Source organism: Myotis daubentonii, chromosome 2 (assembly GCF_963259705.1).
Source record: "Myotis daubentonii chromosome 2, mMyoDau2.1, whole genome shotgun sequence".
Lineage (NCBI taxonomy): Eukaryota > Metazoa > Chordata > Mammalia > Chiroptera > Vespertilionidae > Myotis > Myotis daubentonii.
Genome location: NC_081841.1, coordinates 57785305 through 57795065, shown reverse-complemented (window position 1 = coordinate 57795065; position 9761 = coordinate 57785305). Strand labels below are relative to the sequence as shown.

The following is a 9761-nucleotide window of genomic DNA, read 5'->3' as shown; positions in this document are numbered from 1 at the left end:
TAAACCTGGCAGCGGCCTCACACGTCTATTAACACCCCAAAGTCTCATTGGCTAGATGTTCTGTCCCTCTCCCGTTCCCTCGTCCCATTTGTAAGCGCGGCCCCAAAGCCCAAGGGGGGGTGGATCCCGACGACTAGCAAAACCACTCTCTACGCGTGATTGGTCCGAGACGTCAACCAATCACCGACGAGATCAGAGTCCCTCCCACCCTCTCCCAGTGGCGGAGAGGCGTGGTCTCTGCCCCCGGTGCTGGTTCAAGTAGTTTTAGTCTGTCCTCGCACAGCTGTCGCTTGCATCTCTTAGTACTTTTTTAGTTGTTTCTTGAATTTTATCCGGCCCTCGCCAAGAGGAGGATAGACGCCAATGGGTGGGTGCACGCAACACCCCTGAAAGATAATCCTTTTTGCAAAACAAACTATTACATAAAAACTTTTCTCTTTTCATATATACATACAACTTTAAGGCCATCTGGTAACTGTGTCAAAACCTATCTAGACGATTCTGGTCTGTATAATATGTTGTCCTCCAATAAAATTATAAACAGTGGGGGCTTCCGTTAAAGACGGAAGGTGTGTGTGTGTGTGTGTGTGTGTGTGTGTGTGTGTGTACACGCGCGCGCTCGCCAAGCCATATAAAAACAGAGAGGGGGAAAGGAGACAACAGCAGTAACATTTTTAGAAGCTAAAAAGGAAATGAAGGGATGGTAACTGGTTTAGCAAAACTGAGAAATAGATTCCTAACCAAAGGTAAACAAGAGCATGATTATACCTTTGAAAAACTCTGAGGAATCTCACCAGCCCAGAAGAGAAATCCCAAAGATACTCTCATCAGGGTTCTCTTAATGAAATAGATGAAGGAATCTCACCATTAAGCCCTTGTCCTACATGCCCAGCCATCCTCACACAGTCTTTCCAAAATGCTTTTTAATGTCCTTATTCGTAAATAGAAGCAGACAGCCACAGATCATTAGATATTTGAGGAAAGTCTTCTTATTTCGTTTTAATCTTTTGTTGTTGTTAATCCTCACCCGAGGATATTTTTCCTTTTTTTTATTGCCTAAAGTATTACAAAGAGTATTACATATGTCTCCTTTTTTCCCCCCTTGACATTCCCCCGGCCTCCCCTACCCCACAGTGTCTTGTGTCCATTGGTTATGCTTATATGCATGCATACAAGTCCTTCGGTTGATCTCTTACCACCCCGCCCCCCTCCTTTTTTTTTTTTTTTTTTTAAGAAAGAGTGGAGGAGAGAGGGGGAGACAGAGAAATACCAATTGCCTGCATGAGTCCCAACCATGCCCCTGACCAGAATCAAACTCGGGACCTTTTAGTCTACAGGCCGATGCTCTATCCACAGAGCCAAGCTGGTTAGGGCAGGAAAGTCTTTAGTATACTACTTGTGGACAAAAGGGGCCACATGCTGACCTGACAAGCTCAGGGGAGGCCTGCATGGCAGTCTTGTAAACTCAGAGACCTAAAGTAACCACAAAGGATGGTCTGAAATTAAACTTTAACTAAAAGCAGTTATGGTGGGCAGTTGCGTCCTAGGCCAGTATCTTCACTGACAAGGTCAACCTTTACCTTAACTGAACCTATCTGCCTTTTTGCATCTATGATAACACACCCTTGAAATGTCTCCGTAACTTGTGACTTCCCTTTATCTGGAGCCCCTGGGGCACAACTAAATGTGCTGGGTCCCAGGACAGGTACCACAAATTCCTTCATAATCATGTTAATTGTTCCTGCACCCACCTAAGTGTGTGTCCATCATTTTACTTTTTATCCATTCCCAGGGGTTTCCCTGCTTTGCTTATCCCTCCTCCTTAATCTGTCACCTGCTGGGGTCCAACCCCAGCAGGTCCAGGGGTCCCCAAAGGTGTGGAAGGAGTCGGCAAAGAAGGAATGACACGGAGACAGCGTTCAGTTGATCAGCAGCCTAGCCAGGATCTCCAGCCAAGTTCTGGTCTGGATCTCCAGCGAAGTTCTGGTGTTTATTGTCTTGTTACATCCGTATTTATACTAGTTGCTTTTAATCCTGTCAATTTCTATTGCAAAGGTTAGGGCGTTTCTTATCTCCATTCCAGGGAGTAAAGATTATGTAGCTTAAGCGTGATTGTTTGTAGTTAAAGTGATTAACTACCCGCCTGGCACTTAGTTAAGGAGTTTTATCCCCTCCCTGACTTCAGGGAAAAATCCCTACCTGGGGAAACAACCTTTCTCGGAGAGGTGACCTTGGTTAAAACACACAGCGCTAAGGGGAGCAAACATATTAAGAACAGTATGCTATATATGCCAGGTCCCTTGAAACATATGCTGTGCAGATGTTTCTTTCCTGCAGCGACTGTGTCAAGCAGCAAGGATGGACCGGCTTCCGGCAGTCACCAATGAATTTCATGTAACCCACCTATGTCCCTCCTTTGATTGCAATGTATAAATACAGATGTAACCCCACCATTCTCCAGAGCATTATCTCAATTCGTTGAGGTTCTGCTTCCCGGCATATGTCGACGGTTTGGCTCAAATAAACTCACAAAAATTCTTTACAGGTTTCAATGGTTTTTTTACGTTAACGTACTTTAGGAGAAAATTTAAAAAAATTAGAGGATCTCTCCAGAAGGTCAAACATCTAAATAATGAGAGTTTCAGAAAGAGAACAGAGACTAAGAGGGAAGAATAATTAAATAAATTATTTAAAAGTAGTCCCCTGAGCCCTAGATGATTTGGCTAAATGGACAGAGCTTCTGCCAGTGGACTAAAAAGGGTCCCGGGTTCAAGTCCCATCAAGGGCACAGCCCTTGGTTGCAAGCTAAATCCCTGGCCCTGGTTGGGGCGAATGCAGGAGGCAACCAATGGATGTGTCTGTCTCACATCAATGTTTCTCTCTGTCTCTCCCCCTCCCTTCTACTTCCACTCTCTCTAAAAATCAATGGAAACCCTAGCCGGTTTCGCTCAATGGAGAGAGCATTGGCCTGAGGACTGAAAAGTCCCAGGTTTCGATTCTGGTCAAGGGCACATGCCTGGGCTGGAGGCTTGATCCCCAGTAGGGGGCGTGCAGGAGGCAGCCAATCAATGATTCTCTATCATCATTGCTTTTCTATCTTTATCTCCCTCTCCCTTCCTCTCTGAAATTAATAAAAATATACTTTTATTTTTTTAATTAAATCTTTATTGTTCAGGTTATTACGGTTGTTCCTCTTGTCCCCCCCACCCCCCATAGCTCCCCTCCACCCGGTTCCCACCCCACCCTCTGCCCTTACCCCTCCCCCCAATGTCTTCATCCATAGATGTATGATTTTTGTCCAGTCTCTTCCCGCACCCCCCACACCCTTCCCCCCCCCCCCCCCCGGGAATAGTCAGTCCACTTCCTTTCTATGCCCCTGATTCTATTATAATCACCAGGTCATTCTGTCCATCAGATTATTTATTCACTTGATTTTTAGATTCACTTGTTGATAGATGTGTATTTGTTGTTCATAATTTGTATCTTTACCTTTTTCTTCTTCTTCCTCTTCTTAAAGGATACCTTTCAGCATTTCATATAATACTGGTTTGGTGGTGATGAACTCCTTTAGCATTTTCTTATCTGTGAAGCTCTTTATCTGACCTTCAATTCTGAATGATAGCTTTGCTGGGTAAAGTAATCTTGGTTGTAGGTTCTTGCTATTCATCACTTTGAATATTTCTTGCTCCTCCCTTCTGGCCTGCATAGTTTCTCTTGAGTAATCAGCTGACAGTTGTATGGGTACTCCCTTGTAGGTAATTGACTGTCTTTCTCTTGCTGCTTTTAAGATTCTCTCTTTGTCTTTTGCTCTTGGCATTTTAATTATGATGTGTCTTGGTGTGGTCCTCTTTGGATTCCTTTTGTTTGGGGTTCTCTGTGCTTCCTGGACTTGTAAGTCTATTTCTTTCACCAGGTAGGGGAAGTTTTCTGTCATTATTTCTTCAAATAGGTTTTCAATATCTTGCTCTCTCTCTTCTTCTGGCACCCCCATAATTCAGATGTTGGTACGCGTGAAGTTGTCCCAGAGGCTCCTTATACTATCTTCATATTTTTGGATTCTTTTTTTCTTTTTGTTTTTCCAGTTGGGTGTTTTTCGCTTCTTCGTATTTAAAATCTTTAACTTGATTCTTGCGATCCTCTAGTCTGCTGTTGGGAGTCTGTATAATATTCTTTATTTCAGTCAGTGTATGCTTAATTTCTAGTTGGTCCTCGAGGGTCTCACTAGATTTCTTGAGGGTCTCACTAAATTTATTGGCGGTCTCACTTGACTTATTGAGGGTCTTACCAAATTTATCGGCGGTTTCTAGAAAATTCTTGAAAACCTTATAAGTGTGGTTTTGAACTCTATATCCAGTAGTTTGCTTTCCTCCATTTCTGTCATTTGTGATCTGTTTCTTTGTCTCCGCATTTTTTATGCTTCCCTGTGTTGATAGAGTGGCTTTCTGTGCTAGGTGTCCTGTAGGGCCCAGTGGCTCAGCCTCCCCAATTACCTGAGGTGGACACTTTTGGTGCTCCCCTTTGTGGGCTTTGTGCACAGTCTTGTAGTTAAGCCTTGATTGTTGTAGGTATCACTGGGATGAATTGACCTCCAGGCCAGTTGGCTTTGAGAATCAGCTGTGTCTACAGTGGGAGAACTTCTGTTCTGGAGAAACCCTTCTGGGGCAAGACTTACTTCAGTGGGGCTTTGGTGCTCACTGAGTCTGCCCCCTGAGTGTGTCACTTATGGATCTGAGGAGTTGTAATCTGGATGGTCCCACTCTGACCACTGGGTACACTGGCTCTTGGATCTCTAAGGAAGTGCTAATTTAGCCTCTGCCTGAGGCTACCCAGCAGGAACTATGGAGAGATCTGAAGATTCCCATTCTTTGTTTGGGGTTTGGAGGTGCCCAGATGAGGCCCAGCTGTGAAGCAATGCAAGCTGCTGTGGGGCCTTGGGTCTTCTTTTGGAAGTTCTGCATCTCTCTGACCCAGCTGCAGTTTGTTAGGTAATTTTCAGATTGCAAAGGGCCAGGCCTTTCATATGCAAAAGCCTCTGCACACAGCTTGGGTGGGGCGGGGTCTCAGGGGATCAATAAGGTGGAGCAAACAGCTATGCCTGATCCTCAGCCCTGCCCTAAGAGGCCCCGAGTCTCAGTGTCCCGGTAATCGCTGCAAGCACCTCTGAGAGAAAGCTGCCCTCGAGTTCCGACAGATGCCAGACAGTCCAGTTTCTCCCCGTATGAGTCTGGGTTCCCAGAGACTCGCCCGGAACTGGAGTTCAGAGCAGTCGGGAGCTTGAGACTCCCTCCCGACTGAAAAAGACAGCCGCATCCTCAGTTGCCAGCCCTTTCACGTGTGCCTCTGTACCTCTGCACTTTAGCTCCAAACCGCACCTCCTCTGAGTCTCAGTGTGCTTTTCTCTTTCCTTCTAGTTGTAGAATTTCCACTCAGCCAGCCTTCCTGTGGTTCTGGATGATGTCCGTTTTGTCTTTTAGTTGTATTTTTAAACTGATAAGAACAGATACTACACTTGATCTTAGCCAAAAGGCCAAGAAGCGATTTTTTAGTTGTATTTTTAAGTAGTTGTGCGAGGCAGCAATTTCCTGTGTTTACCTATGCCGCCATCTTGGTTTCTCCTAAAAATATATTTTTAGAAAATCAATGAAAAAATATCCTAGGGTGAGGATGAACAAAAAATAAAATAAAATAAATAAAAGTATTCCCCTGAAATGAAGAACTGAGTCTCTTAATTAAAAGGGCCTAGTAAGTATCCAGCAAAACAAATCACGGCCACACCATGACACATCGTTATAGACTAGTATCAGAATACTGGGCACAGAAACAATTCCAAAAGTTTCCAGAGAGAAAGAACAAAGTCACACAATGGTCAAAAATAAGAAGAGCATTAGGGTTATCAATTCATCAACACTGTAAGGTAGAAGACAATGAAGAAATTCCTTCAAAATTTAGAAGAAAATTATTTCCAACCTAAAATTCCACAATTGGCCAAAATGGTTTAATTTTAAGTTCAGAATAAAGATAATTTCAGATATGTAAGGTCTTAAAATATTGATACTGCAGGCATTGTTTTTCAGAAAGATAGGATAGGTTTTATTACACTAAAACAAATCAGTAAGTCAGTAAAGAGAAAGGTATTGCCCCGGCCAGTGTTGCCCTGAACATTGGTAGGGCGTTCGCCCTATGATGGAAGAGTCCCAGGTTCGATTCCCGGCCCTGGTCTCACATTGATGTTTCTCTCTCTCTTTCTCTCTCTCTCCCCTCCCTTTCTCCCTTTTACTCCCTCTGAAAATCAATGGAAAAAATACCCTTGAGTGAGGATTAACAACAACAAGAGAGAGAGAGAGGGAGAGAGAGAGAGAGAGTGATAGAGCCTGGCAGGCATGGCTCAGTGGTTGAATGTTGACCTATGAAGCAAGAGGTCACAGTTCGATTCCTGGTCGGGGAACATGCCTGGGTTGCAGGAGAGGACATGCATGAAGCAGAAGATGAATGATTCTCAGCATTGATGTTTCTATCTCTCTCTCTCTCCCTCTCCCTCTCCCTTCCTGTCTGAAATCAATGCTTTGTAAAAGAGAAAGAAAGGCATGGAATCCAAGAAACAGAAGATCCAGCACAAAAGAGAAACAGGGAATCCCAAGAGCAATGGTGAAAGGAGATTCCAAGTTGTAGGGCACGACTAGAGATCAAGATTAGAGCAGATCACCCTGGCCAGTGTGGCTCAGTGGTTGAGCTTCTACCCGGGATGTAGGAGGTCATGGGCTCGATCCCCAGTGGGGATCATACAGGAAGCAGCCAATCGATGTTTCTCTATCATGGATGTGTTTATCTCTCTGTCCCTCTCCCTTCCTCTCTCTCTAAAAGTCAATAAAAACATATTTTTGGAGAGAGATTAAGAAAAAAATTACATACCAACGGCATACTTCACAGATCTAGAACGAACTCTCCAAAAATTCATCTGGAATAAAAAAAGACCCCGAATAGCTGCAGCAATCCTGAGAAAGAACAAAGTAGGGGGGATCTCAATACCAGATATCAAGATGTATTACAAAGACACTGTTCTCAAAACTGCCTGGTACTGGCACAAGAACAGACATATAGATCAATGGAATAGAATAGAGAGCCCAGAAATTGGCCGGAACCAATATGCTCAATTAATGTTTGACAAAGGAGGCAAGAACATACAATGGAGCCAAGATAGTCTCTTCAATAAATGGTGTTGGGAAAATTGGACAGATACATGCAAGAAAATGAAACTAGACCACCAACTTACACCATACACAAAAATAAACTCAGAATGGATGAAGGACTTAAATGTATGACAGGAAACCATAAAAATTCTAGAAGAATTCAAAGGCAACAAACTCTCAGACATATGCCGAAGCAATTTCTTCAATGATACAGCTCCTAGGGCACTTGAAACTAAAGAGAAAATGAACAAATGGGACTACATCAAAATAAAAAGCTTCTGCACAGCAAAAGAAACCATCAACAAAACAACGAGAAAACCCACTGCGTGGGAAAACATATTTGCCAATGTCATATCTGATAAGGGCCTAATCTCCAAAATTTATAGGGAACTCATACAACTTAACAAAAGGAAGATAAACAATCCAATCAAAAATTGGGCAAAGGACCTACATAGACACCTATCAAAAGAGGACATTCCGAAAGCCAAGAGACATATGAAAACATGCTCAAAGTCACTAGTCATCCGAGAGATGCAAATCAAAACAAGAATGAGGTGCCATTTCACACCTGTCAGAATGGCTGTCATCAACAAATCAACAAACAACAAGTGCTGGAGAGGATGTGGAGAAAAAGGAACACTCGTGCACTGCTGGTGGGAATGCAGACTGGTGCAGCCACTATGGAAGACAGTATGGAGTTTCCTTAAAAAACTACAAATGGAACTCCCATTTGACCCTGTGATCTCACTTCTAGGAATATATCCCAAGAAACCAGAAACACCAATCAGAAAGGATATATGCACTCATATGTTCATAGCAGCACAATTCACCATAGCTAAGATCTGGAAACAGCCTAAGTGCCCATCAGTAGATGAATGGATTAGAAAACTGTGGTACATCTACATGAAGGAATACTATGCTGCTGTAAAAAAGAAGGAACTCTTACCATTTGCAACGGCATGGATGGAACTGGAGAGCATTATGCTAAGTGAAATAAGCCAGTCAATGAAGGAAAAATACCACATGATCTCACTCATTCATGGATAATAGAGACCATTATGAACTTTTGAACAATAATAGATACAGAGGCAGAGCTGCCTCAAACAGATTGTCAAACTGCAGCGGGAAGGCCGGGGTGGGTTGGGGGGCAGGAGGGAGGGGGGTAAGAGATCAACCAAAGGACTTGTATGCATGCATATAAGCATAACCAATGGACATAAGACACTGGGGGGTAGGGGAGGCCAGGGGATTGTCAAGGGCAGGGAAATTAAAAAAAAGGACACATATGTAATACCCTTTGTAATACTTTAAGCAATAAAAAATAAAAATAAATAAAAAAAAGAAAAAGAAAAAAATTACAATAGTTCAGATCATTTGGGAGTTCTTTCTTTTTTTTATAGCAAAGGTGGAAGTTTATTGAGAAACAAGCACAGACTTTGACGTGGTAGGGGGAAAGAGTCCCACAGCACAGACGCCCACGTGTGGAGGAGCAAAGAGTCCCTGGGAGTTATTTCTTCAAGAAATAGAATTGAGAGAATACCTAATGCATTTGAACTTATTGGGAAGAGATTTGTATCATCAGAGGAGAGTTTGGGGCTATATTAATGATAAGTATCTACAAAGCTAAGGGGCTGAAGGAGAAGACTAATTCCAATGAAAGGAAAAAGTTGTGCTGGAAAAACTTGAAAGGATGGTAAAGCTAACAAGATGGGGAAGAATTAATAGGCCTAAATCTAAATGAAGTAAAAAACCTAGAGAGGTATTTGATACATCGCCATCTCATTGTTTGGAGGCCCTTCAAAGACCCGCAGAATTGAGCTTTGTTGTGTTTTTGTTTGTTTGTTTTGCTTTCCAAAGAAAGGGACAGAAGGCCCACTCAAGACGGTGAGTATGAAAGAAATCCTCCCTGTAGTGAAGCTGCCCCAGCTTTCCATCCCAGGAAATGGCGAGGAAGCTTGGCTTGGTGCCAAATGGAACAGGAGAATTTGGGACCACAAGTAATTTTTAAAGAAATTTTCAGCCTGGCTGGCGTGGCTCAGTAGTTGAGTGCGGACTTATGGATCAGGAGGTCATGGTTGGATTCCAGTCAGAGCACATGCCTGGGTTGTAGGCTCAATCCCCAGTATATATATAGTAAATAAATTTGCAGTCCAATTTCACACCATTTGGTTGGTTAAAAAAATTCAAGCAGTAAATGTAGATTTAAGTGGTTCCAAGGAAGAGACTATAATGTCCCAGGCACTTGGCAGAAGCAAACACAAATCCATTCTGGAAAAATGTCCCTTCATCCTAGGCACCAAAGAATTCCTAAAAATCACTTTCCAGGAAAGTTAGTAGCTCATAGTAAAAATGACGGAACACACAAAAAGGTAAGCTACTATGAATGAAAACCAGAAGAAACAATAGTAGAGACTGAACCTCAAAGACTTCATATATTGTTAATTATCTGACACATTTAAAATAATTATGCTTACTATACTTAAATGAAACAGAAATTTGAAAATATATCAGAAAACTATAAAATATGACCTAACATATTTAAAATAGAGGTTCTAAAAATGAAAAATACAAAGT

General features: G+C 42.6%; 1 pseudogene; it reads right to left on the bottom strand.

Moving 5' to 3' along the window:
- Positions 1-5440: 5440 nt before the first annotated feature.
- LOC132228812 (U2 spliceosomal RNA) lies at positions 5441-5539 on the bottom strand (annotated as a pseudogene).
- Between the last annotated feature and the right edge of the window lie 4222 nt (positions 5540-9761).